An 18951-nucleotide genomic window follows, 5' to 3' on the forward strand; every position below is an offset into this window, starting at 1 on the left:
GCAGGGAGGCGCGCCTGCCCCCCTGGGCGCGCCCCCACCCTCGTGGGCCCCTCGCAGCTCCATCGACCTACTTGTTCCTCCTATATATATCCACATACCCCGAAAACATCTCGGATTACCACGTAACCCTATTTCCACCACCGCAACCTTCTGTACCCAAGAGATCCCATCTTGGGGCCTTTTCCGGAGCTCCGCCAGAGGGGGAATCAATCACGGAGGGCTTCTACATCAACACCATAGCCTCTCCGATGATGTGTGAGTAGTTTACCACAGACCTTCAGGTCCATAGTTATTAGCTAGATGGCTTCTTCTCTCTCTATGGATCTTAATACAATGTTCTCCTCGATCTTCTTGGAGATCTATTTGATGTAACTCTTTTTGCGGTGTGTTTGTCGAGATCCGATGAATTGTGGGTTTATGATCAAGTTTATCTATGAATAATATTTGATTCTTCTCTGAAATCTTTTATCTAGGATTTGTTATCTTTGCAAGTCTCTTTGAATTATTAGTTTGGTTTGGACTACTAGATTGATCTTTCTTGCAATGGGAGAAGTGCTCAGCTTTGGGTTCAATCTTGCGGTGTCCTTTCGCAGTGACAGCAGGGGCAGCAGGGGCAGCAAGGCTCATATTGTATTGTTGTCATCGAGGATAAAAAGATGGGTTTTATATCATATTGCTTGAGTTTATCCCTCTACATCATGTCATCTTGCCTAATGCGTTACTCTATTCTTATGAACCTAATACTCTAGATGCATGCTGGATAGTGGTCAATGTGTGGAGCAATAGTAGTAGATGCAGAATCATTTGAGTCTACTTGTCGCGGACGTGATGCCTATATACATGATCATGCCTAGATATTCTCATAATTATGCACCTTTCTATCAATTCCTCGACAGTAATTTGTTCACCCACCGTAATACTTATGCTATCTTGGGAGAAGCCACTAGTGAAACCTATGGCCCCTAGGTCTATCTTTTATCATATAAGTTTCCAATCTATTTCATTTTGCAATCTTTACTTTCAATCTATATCATAAAAATACCAAAAATATGTTTCTTATTATTATTATCTCTATCAGATCTCACTCTCGTAAGTGACCGTGAAGGGATTAACAACCCCTTTATCGCATTGATTGCGAGGTTCTTATTTGTTTGTGTAGGTACGAGGGACTTGCGTGTAGTCTCCTACTAGATTGATACCTTGGTTCTCAAAAACTGAGGGAAATACTTGCACTACTTTGCTGCATCACCCTTTCCCCTTCAAGGGAAACCAACGCAGTGCTCAAGAGGTAGCAATCCACGACCACCTGAGTTCTTTTGCTGGTTGGGCTGATGAAACGGAGGAGGTGGAGGAAGCCAGAACTTCTGTTGCTTAGCTGCCACTTGAGAGGAAGAAGACGAGTAAACTGCATCCCTGATTCTCTTCTTTGAAGCCTCACACTTGAGCTGAGCAGCTTCTTGCTGGAGGGCCATGTTGTAGAACTGATCGAACTGAGTAGGCTCAACAAGAACGAGAACTAACGGCAGATCCTCTCTGAGGCCACCCCTAAAGTGATAGATCATGCTCTTTTCATCAGGAACGTCTTGCCTTGCGAAGAGAGCAAGGTTCTGAAACTGGATGTTTCATTGATACACGGACATGCTTCCTTGCTTGAGATTGCGGAATTCCTCACGCTTGCTCTCGACAACACTTGTTAGAATATGATGAGCTCGAAAGTCCCGACAAAAGTCAGTCCAGGTAATCACTCGACCCCTTCTGGAATCTTTGTACTGCTAATACCAATCAGCTGCTTGGTCCTTGAGTTGAAAAGAGGCGAACTTGACGTAGTCCTTAGGCCTGACATTGCTGCATTCAAAATGTGTGTTGATGTCCACGAGCCAATCATCAGCGTCCATGGCCTCAACACAAGCGCTGAAAGACTTTGGCTAATTCGCAAGAAACTGGTTGAGGGTAGCAAATTGAGGCTAATTGTTGAATTGCCCTTGACCTTGATTTTCTTGGTTTCCTTGGCCTTGGTTGTGCTCTTGCAAGAGCTGCAAAAGCATTTGGGTATTGGCGTTGGTGGCCTCCATCACAGCTTGCCATGCCTCCGGAGGTGGAGGAGGTGGCGGAGGGTTGGACTGCTCTCCGTCAGTACATTGCGGATTCAGACGCCTTGGGGGAGCCATCCTAAAGAGGGCGACATCCGTTAGAACCATGATGATAGACAAGATGAATCAACAGATAGATATGTGCAAAGAAGTCTTCATAATAAAATTCAAACAGAGATTGAGCGAATGAATTCCAAAGTTAACATTACACGACCATTAAGGTGAGAAGCCACTTAGCCAAAGGTTGATGAATGAAACAACAAGGTACGACTAGAACAAATAAATTGTAAGGATCCCCCAATCCCATATCATTATCTGTCGGAAGAATAACTGAGAGCTACTAGAATTCCCACCTATTAACTCCCGAAAGTTTCTAGTTATGCAATCTGGTGTTGGGGATACAGGGAGGCACAATATATATCACACAACTAACAAGCCATATACTCCAACTGTATCCATCCGTCAACACATATCCAAGAAAACTCCGGAAATCATGTACCTCAATCTTAGAAAAGCATTCGTTATACTAGCTGTGGCAATACTCCCGAACTCCCTCTCCAATACTGGGTGGCGTCGAGGTTATCTCACCACTAACTGCATAAAAGAGATTTTTGATGTCGGCGAACTCAGGTATTCCAGAACTGCAACGATAAAATTGCGACGAGAGCACCTTGGAGCTCAACTCCCCGGGACACAGCCACAACCCCTAAATGTCAGGAGGCACCAAGAACAATGTTCACGTCACAAGAATATCAGAACGATCCCAAGATTTCCAAGTGATCTTATATTTCTTTTTAGAGAAAATGAGGAGAGGAAAGTCAAAACATCTACGTCAGGAGTCCTCACCAGAGCGACGAAGGGGTAGAGGGGTAAAAAGAATCCTACTCTCCAATATATATATATATATATATATATATATATTCCTAAGACTCAAAATAGTTTTATTCTAGACTCAACAACGTCAGTGGTTCGATCAAGCAGGGGGCTCCTAAGTCGGGATGGCTTTGATACCAACTTGTAATGCCCAAGATGCGGCTATATCTCCCACTTGTAATGCCCAACTTGGTATGATCGCAAGAAAGGTCATCTTCACACAATCCCATGTAAATGAACAAGTAAGTAAATAGTTGGCTTACAATCGCCACATCACACAATGATCAAATTATTCATACATCATCCAGAGTACACACAAGGTCCGACTACGGACGGATTCAAAAGAAAAGAAGACAACCCCCATGCTAAATCCCGATTTCGTCCCTACTGGGCACCACTACTAATCATTCGAAAAGGAAACATAGTAACAGCCAACGTCTTCGTCGAACTCCCACTTGAGCTCGGTGGCATTACCTCCATTGGTATGATCGGCACCTTTAGCTGTATCTGTAGTATCGGTGAGCCATGAGGATTCATCAATCTCAAAACCCACGAGATCAAGACTATTTAAGCTTAAAGGTAGGATGTGGTTATAAGGTGGATTTGCAGCAAGCACTAAGCGAATATGGTGTCTAACATACGAGTACAAGAGTAAGATGAGAAACTACGCAATGGACGCGGAGCTAGAAGTGATCAAGAAGTGATCCTGAACTACTTACGTTCATACATAACCCAACAGTGTTCACTTCCCGAATTCTATTGAAAAGAGACCATCACGGTTACACACACGGTTGGCACATTTTAATTAAGTCAAGTGTCAAGTTCTCTACAACCGGATATTAACAAATTCCCATCTGCCACATAACCGCGGGCACGGGCTCTTGAAAGTATAAACCCTGCAGAGGTGTCCCAACTTAGCCCATGACAAGCTCACGATCTGTGGAGACAATCCTCCATCGCGGGACCCTCCGATCAGGCTCGGAATCCCGGTGCATAAGACATTTCGACAATGGTAAAACAAAACCAGCAAGACCGCCCGATGTGACGATCCCGATAGGAGTCGCATGTATCTCGTTCTCAGGGAACACCGGATGGGCCAGACGTTGGGTTGGCTGAGACCCTGGTTGCCCAAGGGGCGCCGGACATCGACCAGGTTGGACCAGCACTCAGAGGAACATTGGCCCGAGTTGTTGATTAAGAATCCTTGGGTTAATTACTCCCTATGCATATTTTAGTTGTTATTAGGCAAATGGTAAAACCAATGTTGGGCCTTGCTGGGAGAGTTTTATTCAAAGCGAACTGTCAAGAGGGGCCCATAAACCCTCACCGTGTTAGGGACACAAAATCAAGGAACATAACACCGGAATGATGGAAACTAAGGCGGCAAGAGTGGAACAAAAGATCGAGAAAAGGGCCAAGCCTTCCACCCTTTACCAAGTATATAGATGCATTAATTAAACATAAGATATATTGTGATATACCAACATATCCATGTCCCAACATGGAACATCCTACACTGCACCTGCAACTAGCAACGCTATAAGAGGGTCTGAGCAAAAGCGGTAACATAGCCAAACAACAGTTTGGTAGGAAGGTGGGTTAGAGGCTTGACATGGCAATACGGGAGGCTTGATAAACAAGTGGTAGGTAGCGCGACATAACGATAGAGCGAACAACTAGCAAGCAAAGATATAAGTGATATCGGGGGTAGTGATCATCTTGTCTGCAAAGTTCTCAGGGTTGTCGAAAGCTTGCCCCTCATAAACGTACTCGACAGGATCTCGTTCATGAACTCGTCTCTCAGATCTACTCAAAGCAAGAACACAAGCAATGGAACAACAATCAATTGCGGTGTAATGCACAAGCAACATGATGCAAGACATGGCATGGGGTGCAAGATATGATGTGCAATGCATATGGGTACTCCGGAAGGGAAAGGATGATCATGGCATCAACTTGGTAAACCAAGCATGCCACTGGATAGGTTAGGAGATTTCGGTCGAAAACAATATGAAGATCACCGGAAACGGATGCACGGGTTGCAAATGATGAGCAAAACAAGAACAATGCAAAACCACGCTTAACAACAACATAACACTTAAGATGCATCATGAAAATATGCTACACCACTCCAACATAAAAACAAATCGCATAGCAGTGAAGTATAGGTGAAGCTCTACAAATCATGAACACTAAGATGCTGCTAGAACTCACTAGAACAAGTATAAAACAGCATGGCAAAAATGCAAATGACAACAGTTTCACGGACTTAGTGAAAATACTGAACATGGCATAAACAGCATCAAGTAGCAATGTTTAGAGCTAGTAAACTGCATGCCACTGGAACATATCATGGCAAACTTGAGCATGGCATGCTAGTACTAAAGGTAGTGAACAAAATATCCTTACTGAACTTGAGCCAAAGATGCACAGAAAAGATGGTAGCATCCATACAAACATGGCAACTGATATGAATAGATTCAGACTTGGTGGAAAAACATGGACTGGCAGAAGCATATTCATGATAACAACTTTGCCAGCTCGTGCCACTCACCATAAATTATTCCATGGCATAACAAAGCAACCAACAGTAAGAAGACAAATTTATAAAGCTAAACATAGCAAGAGCATGGTCATAGGGTGCATGTATCAATAGCAAAACACATGGCAAAAATGCACGTCCTGTTAACAGACTGACAACAATAATATTTAGCAAAATGAAAGCATGGTAATGACAAACTACAGTACCCCTTAATTACAAACAAAGGCATGAATGGATATAGCATAACAATATCTTCAAAACATCCTTACTGAACTTCATCAAAATATGCACGGATTCACTAGAGGCAACAAGTCAACATGGCAACCCAAAGTAACAGGCTTAGCAGAAAAAACTAAGTGGCTGAAATCAACAACATTAAGTGGCCTACTTGGCATGCTTGTGCTAGTCACCACAGGGCACATAAAAATACGAGGATTGAACCACAGTAAATATGGCATGAAGGTGCTCCTAAAACATGCAGACATGATGCTCAAAAGATGAACACACAAAATGCTATGGAAAAGACAAAACAACAAGTTATGATAGTCTCCAGCAGATAACATCATTTAGCACTTTTGCGACGAATATTAGAGCATCAATATGGACAGTAACATGCATACAAATGACACTATCATCTAGATCACTCAGAGATGAACATGTTGACATATCATACACTCAAATCGGAGCAATATACGTGGAGTTATGACCTCAAGAACATGCACACAAAATGCTGGAATATTAGGACTTAGTGGAAAAACAACCTTGTGGGGAAGTGGACGAGGAGGACCCGGGATGAAGTGGTACGGTGCGGGCACGACGTTTGGTTCGCGGGATCTGGTGGATCTGGGATGGGGCTGTCCTGGCGCGAGGTCGAGGACGGCCGCGGCGGCTCCGGCGAACGGAGGGCGCAGCAGGGAGCCAACGTCAAGGGCAAACCGGCCGGAGCTTTCAGATCCAGCCTCGGGGCCACCGGATCTAGCGAGGAGGGTGGCACGGTGGCGGGCTTCAGTGGCGGAGGATCGGGGCGATGTGACGGTGAGCTCTGGCGAGGGGCCAGCGATGCCCGAGGCGGCGGCGGGATCCGGCGCAGTAGCGCGCGGGCATTGGATGGCGCGGTCGGGCCGGGCGGGCCCCGCCCGTGCCCGGTGGGCGGCGGCACGCGCTGACGTGGCGCGCCCTGAGCGGCTGCGGAGGCGGTGGATGGTGACATGGCGGGCGCCGATTGGCCAAACGACGTGGCCGGCGGACGTGGCCGGCGCGGACGGACGCGTTCGGCGGCGCGGGGAAGAGGAGTCTAGGGTTTCGTCCGCAATTTCGGAGGAAGAGGCCTATTTATAGGTAGAGGGAGCTAGGAGAGTCCAAATGAGGTGCGGTTTTTGCCCACACGATCGTGATCCAACGATGGAGAGCATGGAGGGGGTTTATATGGGCTAGTGGGTTGTTGTGAAGGGGTGCTAGGCTGCAAAGGGAGAGGGGTTTGGCAGTTAACGCGGTTAACCGTTGGGGCATCAAACGACCTCCAAATGGAAAGAAATTTGACAGGCGGTCTACCGGTGATATACTAAGGCCACTCGCCAAATCTCGGCCCATTCCAAGAATTTTTTTCTCCCACTCACGAAAGAAGATCTGGAAGGTGCAATGGGTGCATGTGAGAGTGTCGGATTCTGAAACGGACAATGGGGAAAAAGACCGAATGCATGAGACGAACACGAATGCAAATGAGATGCACATGATGACATGAGATGAAATGCATGTCATGAACAAGATGTAAACCGAGGACAAAACCCAACCACGGAGGATATAACATATAACATTGCGGTAAATGGCAAGAGTTGGAGTTACAATTTTGGAATGTTACATCCCGGACGTTACATGTTGCCTCCGTCTATTAGGAATCTCATGAGGTGGTGCCCATTGATAATGGGATCAAGTATCAGGGCCACCGATCCTCCATGACAGATACTGGTCGGATGGTCCTTGCGGTCAAAGGTGATCAGGCAAGCCGACCATGGGTTGAACTTCGGGGCTACAGGCTCGACGACGTACACATCCTGCAGCGCGCGCTTCCTGTCCTTCCTTGGTATATGGGTGGCGTAGATCATATTCACCGTCTTGACCTCGGAGGGGGAGGATTTTTGGCCTCCACAATTCGGCCTGCGGGGCTGATGACCCACAAGTATAGGGGATCTATCATAGTCCTTTCGATAAGTAAGACTGTGGAACCCAATGAGGAGCAGAAGGAAATGACAAGCGGTCAGCAAGGTATTCTCTACAAGCACTGAAATTATCAGTAACAGATAGTTTTGTGATAGGGTAAATTGTAACAGGTAGCAAGTAAATAAAGTAAACAAGGTGCATCAAGGTAGCTCAATTCTTTTTGTAGCAAAGGACAAGCCTGGACAAACTCTTATATAAAGCAAAGCGCTCCCGAGGACACATGGGAATTGTTGTCAAGATAGTTTTTATCATGCTCATATGATTCACATTCGTTACTTTGATAATTTGATATGTGGGCGGACCGGTGCTTGTGTGCTGCCCTTCCTTGGACAAGCCTCCCACTTATGATTAACCCCTCTCACAAGCATCCACAACTACGAAAGAAGTATTAAGGTAAACCTAGCTAACCATAGCATGAAACATATGGATCCAAATCAGCCCCTTACGAAGCAATGCATAAACTAGGGTTTAAGCTTCTGTCACTCTAGCGACCCATCATCTACTTATTACTTCCCAATGCCTTCCCCTAGGCCCAAATAATGGTGAAGTGTCATGTAGTCGATGTTCACATAACACCACTAGAGGAAAGACAACATACATCTCATCAAAATATCGAACAAATACCAAATTCACATGATTACTTATAACAAGACTTCTCCCATGTCCTCAGGAACAAAAGTAACTACTCACAAAGCATATTCATAATCAAGATCAGAGGAGTATTAATTATCAGTAAGGATCTGAAAATATAATCTTCCACTAGATAAACTAACTAGCATCAACTACAAGGAGTAATTAACACTACTAGCAACCCACAGGTACCAATCTAAGGTTTTGGGACCAAGATCAAATACAAGAGATGAAATAGGGTTTGATAGGAGATGGTGCTAGTGAAGATGTTGATGGAGATTGACCCCCTCTCGATGAGAGGATCATTGGTGATGATGATGGCGATGATTTCCCCCTCCCGGAGGGATGTTTCCCTGGTAGAACAGCTCCGTCGAAGCCCTATATTGGTTCTGCCCAGGTTGTGCATTGAGACGGCGGTGCTTCGTCCCAAAAGCTTCTTCTTGATTTTTTCGAGGGTAAAAGACACCATATAGCCAAATATGGGCACCAAAGGCCTCCCAGGGGGCCCACAATGTCGGGGGGCGCACCCAGGGGGTAGGGTGCGTCGTCCACCCTTGTCGCTGGCTGGTGGCCCCCTCTGGTACTTTCTTTGCCCAATACTTTTTATTTATTCCAAAAGCATGCTCCGTGAAGTTTCAGGACTTTTGGAGTTGTGCAGAATAGGTCTCTAATATTTGCTCCTTTTCCAGCCCAGAATTCCAGTTGCCGGCATTCTCCCTCTTCATGTAAACCTTGTAAAATAAGAGAGAATAGGCATAAGTATTGTGATATAATGTGTAATAACAACCCATAATGCATTAAATATCAATATAAAAGCATGATGCAAAATGGACATATCAGGGGTTCATATGGCCTTTGCTTCGTGGGCTTTTTTCCCAAGTCTTCGGCTGTGTGCTTGCCAGTTGGTGTGGTTAGCAGGTTTCTCGGTGGTGCCATGAATTTAGCAGGGCATGTCCAGGATAGCGTCCAATTTAGCTGGCCCATCCTGATTTCCTTTAGAAGGCTTTTTCCATGACCTGAACTTCGGGTTACGGAATCCGACATTTACTGTTGTTTCATCGGTTTCACCGTCATTGTGGCGACGCTTGTTCTTGTTATGCCGCCGCTTTCCATTCCCATCCCGGACTTCAGAGGTGTCGGGGGCTTTGGGGTTGGTGCTTCTATGAGCCAACCAACTATCATCCCCGGCATAGAAACATGTCATGAGGGAGGTGAGCGTCGCCATTGTGTTTCGGTTGTCCTGGCCGAGCTGCCTTGCTAGCCATTCATCTCAGATATTGTGCTTGAAGGAGGCTATGGGAGTCCTGGATTAGGGGGTCCTCGGACAGCCAGAAAATATCCTTCGACCGGACTGTTGGACTATGAAGATACAAGATTGAAGGCTTCGTCCCGTGTCCGGGTGGGACTCTCCTATGTGTGGAAGGCAAGCTTGGCAATTCGGATATGTAGATCTCCTCCCTTGTAACCGACTCTGTGTAACCCTAGCCCCCTCCGGTGTCTATATAAACCGGAGGGTTTAGTCCATAGGACAACAAGAATCATAATCATATCCTAGCTTCTAGGGTTTAGCCTCTACGATCTCGTGGTAGATCAACTCTTGTAATACTCATATCATCAAGATGAATCAAGCAGGATGTAGGGTATTACCTCCATCGAGAGGGCCCGAACCTGGAACATTGTGTCCCCCGCCTCCTGTTACCATCCGCCTTAGACGCACAGTTCGGGACCCCCTACCCGAGATCCGCCGGTTTTGACACCGACATTGGTGCTTTCATTGAGAGTTCCACCGTATCGTCACCATAAGGCTTGATGGCTCCTTCGATCATCGGCAACGATGCGATCCAGGGTGAGGATTTTCTCCCCGGACATATCTTCGTATTCGGCGGCTTCGTACTACGGGCCAACTCGCTTGGCCATCTGGAGCAGATCGAGAGCTACACCCCTGGCCATCAGGTCAGGTCTGGAAGCTTGAACTATACTACCGACATCCGTGGGGACTTGATCTTCGAAGGATTCGAGCCCATGTGAGGTGCGTCGCAGAGTCACGACGAGCATGACTTAGCTCTGCCGCCGGACGGTGTTCGGGAGATCACACCTGTGGCTACTCCGGCCCTCAATCCGTAGCATATCGTGCCATCCGAGGATGGGTGGATGGACCCCTCCACGGAGGTCGCACACTCAGCAGCGATAGAGCCAAATACTGACTTCACTTCCTACGAGACCTGTGTTGCCGGACCCTTGGATTTGTCCCTGGCCACAGGCTCCGAATCGCCTGCGTCCGTGCCTATCGAATCTGATTGGGCACCGATCATGGAGTTTACCTCCGCGGATATCTTTCAGCACTCGCCCTTGGGCGACGTGCTAAATTCATTGAGGTCACTCTCCTTGTCAGGAGACCCTTGGACGAACTATGTCCGGCTTGAGTGGGAAGCGGACGGCGAAGAAATTCATTCCCCACCCACCACCCACTTAATAGCCAATGTCGACGACCTAACCGACATGCTTGATTTCGACTCCGAAGACATCGACGTCATGGATGACGATGCAGGAGAGGAACAGGAACCACCGTCCACGGGGCGCTTGTGGGGACCCCGACTCATAAGTCGTGATCACCGAATGCACGTGTACAGTGATCCCAGAGATCAATGCTCACTAAACACATAGAAGCTGAATAACAAGAGACTTTACATCTGTACATACCGTATTACACAAGTAGGACCATTATGGTCAAGTCTTGAGTATAGCATCGCAGCGGAAATCTTCGTCGATAACTTGGAGCCATGCCATCTGCCTTAACCCTACAGGCATTCTGACTGGGAAGCGTCCTAGCTCGCATGTTCGTCACCAAGGTACTCTTCATTATATCCTGTTCTTTCATGCTTGGCCAATAAAATAACCAGTGGCAAGACAATGAGTACTTTGAATGTACTCGCAAGCAACCCAAGGGTGATAACAGAATAATTATGCAAGGCACTACTGCTAATTTTGGCATTTTTGCGGAAAGCTAGTTTTTCTCATGCAAGTATGATCAACATTTATCAAGAATATGAATGCGTCTGCAACAAGTATCAGGAGGTTACATACATCAACACCGAGAGAGAGTTATGAACAACTCATGCTCAAGCTCATCGTGACTTCCTCACGAATCACGTCAATATTTTTACCAAACCGTGTTGTTTGTCAGAAACATATGGACGTAGTCTAAGCAGCACCACCCAACTGTCCTTGACCGTGTACACGGCTATTCGAATAGTTTTACACTCTGCAGAGGTTGCACACTTTACCCACAAGATCCGGGGAACTTCCGTGTCATCCACGACCCGCGGTACCTCAAGTACCCGGGGTAAGCACCCGATCACTATCTTTCCCTAGACGACACGAACAAGGAGTCCACTCATTATTCCATATCCTCATGATGTACATCATACGAGACTCACTCGAGATCGTAACATCCGAGAGGGGACACAATGGTGTATCCGGTGCCCTGTGAAAACAGTCATGGCCGCCCTACCTGGCACGACCCCGTCCTGAGAGAGCGCACCAACAACTCTCCCGTCACTAGTAATGCGGGCTCCAAGCTAGTATCGGCCTAGGTAATCAATAATGCCCTTTCCCATATAAGGGTAGAGTGGTTGCGCATGTAAGGTTGGGACAGTCGACAAATCTTAAATCTAATCCGTCTCTGTAAACAACACTTTTATCGAGCCTCGGTACACTACCTCTCCACCAAGTAGTGACCTAGTTCATCATCATCTCCCAAGGCCATTAGTGGCACCCACTGGGCTGTTTGCAAGTATGTCAACCCATACTTGTTTCTTTCCATGCATAACCCTGACCCACTTTGCGTAGCCATCTACTATAGCATATTTCTACAACCCACCAACACAACTCTAAGCAAGGGTAGAGTCATGAACAATGCAAGTATCAATGGAGTATGCAACGGAGGCAAGCCTAGCAAGGTTGCCATTCAAGATATATATCACGCACTTGATGAAACAACGAAAATGCTATTATGATGAAAAATGGTTCATCATGGTCAAAGGGCTGCTTGCCTGTTTTAGCAAAGTCTTCGAGGTCTTCAAATATCTCTGGTCCAACTCCAAGCATTTCGTCTACTTCGTCAACTATCGTTGAAAGCAACCATAATAAGCAATACAACAAGGCAGAAATAAAAGTGCTCCAAAAATATTGATTTGACTTTTCTAGGACATCTCTGGTTATATGAAAATTAATCAGAGTGGTTTCATTGGAATTGGGTCAGTGGATATTTCTAAACATTTTGATATGAGGGAATCAAGGGGTTTATGGATTTGCAAGAAGTGTAGAGAAACATATCTTTGAAAAATGAGCAAAGGCACCCATTTAACAAATCATGATTTTAGAAGCATCTAGGAGTTGGTTTCACTGGATTTGGAGTTCAAATGATTTCTCTATGAATTTGCAAAGTTGGCTATATATGAAGAAATAGACCATTATTTGAGGTGATACAGAAAGTATTAGTAAAAATGTTCAAAAACTAAATTTTGAACTTATAGACATCTAGGATTTTGAATCATGGAATTTGGATCAAAAATGGGCTCTCTATGATTTTCTAAAGTTCATCACAGAAATGGAAAATGGGGTTTTAATAAATATTTCTGAAGAGAAAGTTTCTGGAAAAATGTGCAAATAGCACTATGTGATAGATCATGATTTGTGGATCCCCTAGAAATTTGAATCATCAAATTTGGAGTTGATTTGATTTATTTAAGTGCTTTTGAAGTCTATTGGGAAAAAGAAAAAGGGAAAGGGGGCTTTACCCTTATCATGCGCGCAAGGCGAGAGATAGGCAACAGGCCGGCCCAGCTGCTTGGCCGCGCGCGGGCTGTCGACGCAGGAGGCGTACTCGGGGAAATACGCCTTCCCCGAGCGAAGGCGTCAGCAGGCAGAGCCCGTGTCCACTTAAACAAGGCGGGGCCCTCCTGTCAGGTTCGTCCTCCACCTCCCGCGTGGGTGCGACAGGAGACAGAGGAGGCGCTCGACGCCGGTCGCCGGTGCTACAGGGCGTCTCTGGCGATGTTCTGCCCACCGGAGTGCTCAGGGACCCGGCCGCGTCCAACCGTGGGTGGCACGGTCGCCCAGGGGCACCGGGTTGAGTAGGGCGTCGACCGCGGTGGATGAGGCTGACGGTGGTGGTGGAACTCGACGGAACAACCATGGGGAGGAGGGGGAGAAGCACGGGAGGGGCTCGCGATGACGGTGGAGGTGCTCTAGTGTGGTCTAGAGGGGAGGAGGAGGAGTGGTGGGTGTGAATTTAGGCGGAGGCCGACGGCAAGGCTCCGGCCATGGTGGCGGATGGAGAGCGCGAGGACGGGAGTGGGTTGGTCCAGGGGGTCGCTGGGAGGGAGAGAGAGCGAACGGAGGCCAGAGAGGGCCCGGGGGTGGCCTTTTATGGCGGAGCGATGGTGCACTGTGGGCTCATGCGCCGGCGAGCTCGTGCTCGTCGCTACGGGCTTCGGGAAGGTGCTGTGCCGAGTCTAAGGAGTTCGTGGAGGTGGACTACGCCCAGGGGGAGAAGAGAGGGAGCGGGGAATGCGGCAAAGCGGGTCCCCGCCGCAGCCAGCGACTGGCGCGCTCGGGCGGCGCTCTGTCCGCACGCGAGGAGAGCTGAAGAGGGAGAGAGAGGAGGGGGACGACAATGTAGCGTGTTGCGGACATCGAGGTGACCTCGGGGGACACGAGGGGGAGGCCCTAGGTGGCCGGAGGCGGTTGGAAGGGGGCGGCTACAGTGCGGGTGTGCACTGTAGCACGCTCTAGAGCACGCCAATTGCATGCCAGGGCATGCCTTTGGCTTGTAGGGCGTGTCCACTTGTGTCTAGGTTGTTTAGAGAGGAGTAAACAAAGGGGAGAGGGCCTTGGATGCCCTGGACAGCCAGTAGGAGAGGAGAGAGGTTGAGGGAGAGAGGGAAATGGACTGTCCAGAGGGAGAAAATGGGGTTTTACCCCTCCAATAATTGATCAATGACCAGGGGAGAGTTACTGGAGGTAGGAGAAGACTAGGAGGAGCTGTGGTAAAAAGGTGAGCTCAAGGAGATTAGTGGAAGGGGTCAAAATGGTGTTTTTGGAAAAATGGCAGAAGCTGTTTGATGATGGTTTGGGCCAGCAGATGATTTCCTACTGCCATGAGACTCCACAGGGTGAAGGGAAACATATAATTAGGGCCTTCTACCAATCTGGAGCTGATTTGGGCAAAGTTGCCAATGCAACGTTTGTAAGCCCTATAAATTAGCAGAAATGAACTTGTGTAGATCTAGTTGAGCAAATCACTTCTCCTTGATGCACCACTTGGTGTAGTGGCCTCATTTGGTCGTGTGAACATGCTCACAAAAGTTGGGGTCAAGGAGAGAAAGTTGGTAGTACAAACTTGTTCAAATTAGATTCTGGTCAGAGAGGGTTTTGGGGCACTTTGATCAAGATAACATTCTCTGCAACTTGTGCCATTTGGTCTAGATGCATTATTACACCATTTGAGCATGTGCACCAAGTTTTCGAGCATTTGGACATGTTTGACAGTGCAAAGTTGTTCAAACTTGAAAAAGGACAGAAGGGGTTTTGAGAGGGTTTCATGGGGTTATACTGTTCTCCATGACATGAAACTTGTCAAGATCATCAAACATGTCATATGTGACATGCTAGAATTTTCTTGGAATTGTTGGGGAATATTTCCTGTAGAAATATTTCAAATCCTTGAAATTGGCAGAAATAGTTTTGGGAGGTTTTGTCCAATATTTTGAACATGACCATGTGTTTAAACTCATATATATGGAAAATATATGTCCACTGAGTTTCCCTGATTTTTCTCAAATATTTTTGAAACAATAAAATAATTTTTCCCTATTAAAGGCCATTTATGGACTTAAGAAAAAGCTTTTAAATAAAATAGGTAAATAACTTTTAAAATTATATTTTTGTGGTTTTTGGGTATCCTATATCTAATAGGAGTCAAATATATTTTTGGAAAGATTTTTACTGCCCTTAATTAGGTACTTGCAGTGCAAACCTCAATTCAGGGGGTTTCTGGAAAACTAATTTTTGAGAATACTATTTGGCCAAATTATTTTTGTAAGGAATTATTTTTATGTCCTATACACATGGCATGACCATTGGGCAAGGTTTTGGATCAAGGATAAGGAGTATAAGAGTTGGAGGATTTATTTGATTTTTAGAGCACTTGCAACCAACAAACAAAAAGCAAATCAAGCAAAGTCCAGAACACTGAAAGGTTTTTGTCAAACCACATTGCATGATTTATGGACTTAAGTGTTGTGGCATGAAAATCAGGGCGTGACAGCGCTCGACAGCCACTTCATCACACGATATATACATGGTGGATACACCCAAAGAAAACAATGACGAGGAACGGAAGCATGCAGCGGAGGATAATTCCCTCGAGAAGCAACCAAAGTGACAACGTAGGCGCCGCTCCAAATCTCGCCTCGGCAAAAACAGCGATAACAGCGCAAGAAAGAATAATACCCCGGTCGACTCCAAAGCAAGCGACGACCACATGGACCCAGCGATAGAGCAGGATGAACCAGCGGACGGCGAACATAGTACGGAGCCACTGTCCGATCACGGTGACACCGAGGGTAAAGCTCATCAACCTGTCTCCGGAGAGGAGAACAGTCCGGACGACGATGTACACATCATCCCGGAAAGGAACTTGGAGCAAGAGGACCTCCATAGAAGGCTTATTGCCACCGCGAGGAGTCTGAAGAAGTAGAAGCAAAGGCTTAAGGCTGCACAAAACACACTCAACAGTAGATGGAACAAAGTGCTCGACACAAAGAGCTATCCAAAGCGCAAGCTGCTGCCCGAATTCGATGACGAGGCTTTAGAGCCTATATAGCCAAAGAATAAAGCGGCCGATCAGCCGGATCGACCACCCCGTGGGCACGATAGGGCGGCTAACGATGCCGCACATAAGTCAGCACACGATTTACGTGAGGACTTGCACCAAAAAGACGGTATGACCAGGTCCATCTATAGATCTAGGAAGGAGGCTCCGACACAGAATCAAAACCGAACAATACAACCGTCAGAATGCCATGACACATCCAAATACAGGGGTGCCGCACACCCCCTATGCTTCACCGATGAGGTTCTGGATCACGAATTTCCAGAAGGATTCAAACCCGTGAACATAGAGGCATACGATGGAACGACAGACCCTGGGGTCTGGATTGAGGACTTTATCCTTCATATCCACATGGCTCGCGGAGATGATCTCCACGCCATCAAATACTTACCCCTCAAGTTGCAAGGACCAGCTCGGCACTGGCTGAAGAGCCTCCCGAAAAACTCAATTGGAAGTTGGGATGAGCTCGAAGATGCTTTTAGGGCTAATTTTCATGGGACCTATGTCCGACCTCCGGATGCAGACGATTTAAGTCATATAATTTAACAGCCCGGAGAGTTAGCCCGAAAGCTTTGGAACAGATTCCTCACTAAGAAGAATCAAATTGTCGACTGCCCAGACAATGAAGCCTTAACAGCTTTCAAACGTAGTGTCCGGGACGAATGGCTCGCCAGACACCTCGACCAGGAAAAACCGAGGACAATGGAAGCCCTAACAAGCCTTATGACCCGCTATTGCACGGGCGAAGACAGCTGACTGGCCCGTAGCGGCACCACTGACCCAGGCACATCTGAAGTCAGGGATGGCAACGGAAAACCACGACAAAATAAAAGCAAGCGTCGAAACAATGAAGACAGCCCAGACAACACAGCGGTAAACGTCAGATTTAGGGGCTCTCGACCCGGTCAACGGCAAATGCCACTCAACGGCAGCAGAGATGGACCGTCCAGCCTAAACAAGACTCTAGACAGATTATGTCAGATTCATGGCAACTCCGACAAACCGGCAAATCACACCAACAGAGAATGATGGGTCTTCAACCAGGCCGGCAAGCTAAATGCCGAGCACAAGGGGGGAGTCACCAAGCGAAGACGAGGATGAGCCTCGCCAGTCGAACACTGGGGAACAGAAAAAATTCCCACTAGAGGTAAAAACAGTGAACATGATTCACGTAACAAGGAGGAGCAAACACGCACTCCAAGACATATGCACCGTAGAGCCCGTCACCCCCAAGTTCAACACTTGGTCGGCCTGCCCGATCACTTTTGATCGCAGGGATCACCCAACTAGTATCCGGCACAGAGGATCGGCTGCCTTGGTACTAGACCCAATAATTGACAGATACCATCTCACCTGAGTCCTTATGGACGGCGACAGTAATCTTAATCTGATATATCAGGACACCGTCCGCAAAATGGGGATAGACCCGACAAGAATCAGCCAGAGAAATACTACCTTTAAAGGAGTAATACCAGGCACAGAGGCCCGCTGCATGGGCTATCTAGTACCAGAGGTTGTATTTGGTTCTCCCGACAACTTCCGAAGTGAAAAGTTATCCTTCGACATCGCTCCATTCCGAAGTGGCTATCAAGCACTACTCGGAAGAACGGCCTTCGCTCGTTTTAATGCAATACCGCATTACGCTTATCTTAAGCTTAAGATGCCTAGTCCACGTGGCATCATCATAGTCAATGAAAACAGAGAACGATCCTTACATGCGGAAGAACGTGTGGCGGCTTTAGCAGCCGAACACTCAACGCCCTCTCCAACCAGAATAAATGATCGGTCGTCAAGACCGCGGACACGGCTAGACGAGTCCGACGCACCACTAGCTATAATAGCTCAAATAAACCTAAGACTGGGTCGAGGGATATACCCCCATAGGTAGGGCTAGGGGCTTCCCACATGTAAAAAGGACTATAGTTCGGCTCGATCTTATTTAGATTGAATTTTAATGGTTTATTAAGAATAACCAATTTTTTGCACGAAAACTTTCACCTGGGCTTTTCTCTCTTACAGATGACCATCGTGATACACCCTTCCAGGATACGACACAATGGAGACACAGACGCAGATGTGCAGTAGGGCCCCATTCAAAGGTTTCTTTTTAGATTAAGACCTGGTGTAAACCTTTTTTACTGTCTGTTGTTGCTTCACACCCTCAGGATACTCAACATAACCAAGAGGGATGCTGGCGTTGTTGACATTTTGTCACGTCAGACTAATGCACATACCCAGAAATCCAGGGCTTATTATCGAGGGCGTTACTCAGCCCAGTATACGTTGTAAAGACCGAATACCTTAGGGAGTGTTCGGCGTTGCAAGTTTGGCCTTATATGCATCAGCTCAGAATCATGTCTTTGGTCAATAGTTGGGTTTTCCCGGCTCCCGTGTTTTGCTACCTTACATTCCGCTCTATCGGCTCCAAGAGAACTACTGCGATTGTGCCCTGGTTCATCTGGATGAGCACCTCAGTAGAGAAAGCCGAAAACTGACTGTCATGATAAAGCGCGAGATTGGTCAACCACTCAAGGACTCAGTGGAATCTTCGCGATTCCTTCGCACTAACAAAGGACCAGTTTCCCGGTCATGTATGTACACGCTCCGTATTCGGATAAGCGCGGAAGTACCAGGGGCCATATAGTAGCCCCGGTGTCAAACTCTTATGGCTAAGTGAAAGTGCTAAAGCAATATAGTCCGAT

Source organism: Triticum aestivum, chromosome 7A (genome assembly GCF_018294505.1).
Source record: "Triticum aestivum cultivar Chinese Spring chromosome 7A, IWGSC CS RefSeq v2.1, whole genome shotgun sequence".
Taxonomy (NCBI): Eukaryota; Viridiplantae; Streptophyta; class Magnoliopsida; order Poales; family Poaceae; genus Triticum; species Triticum aestivum.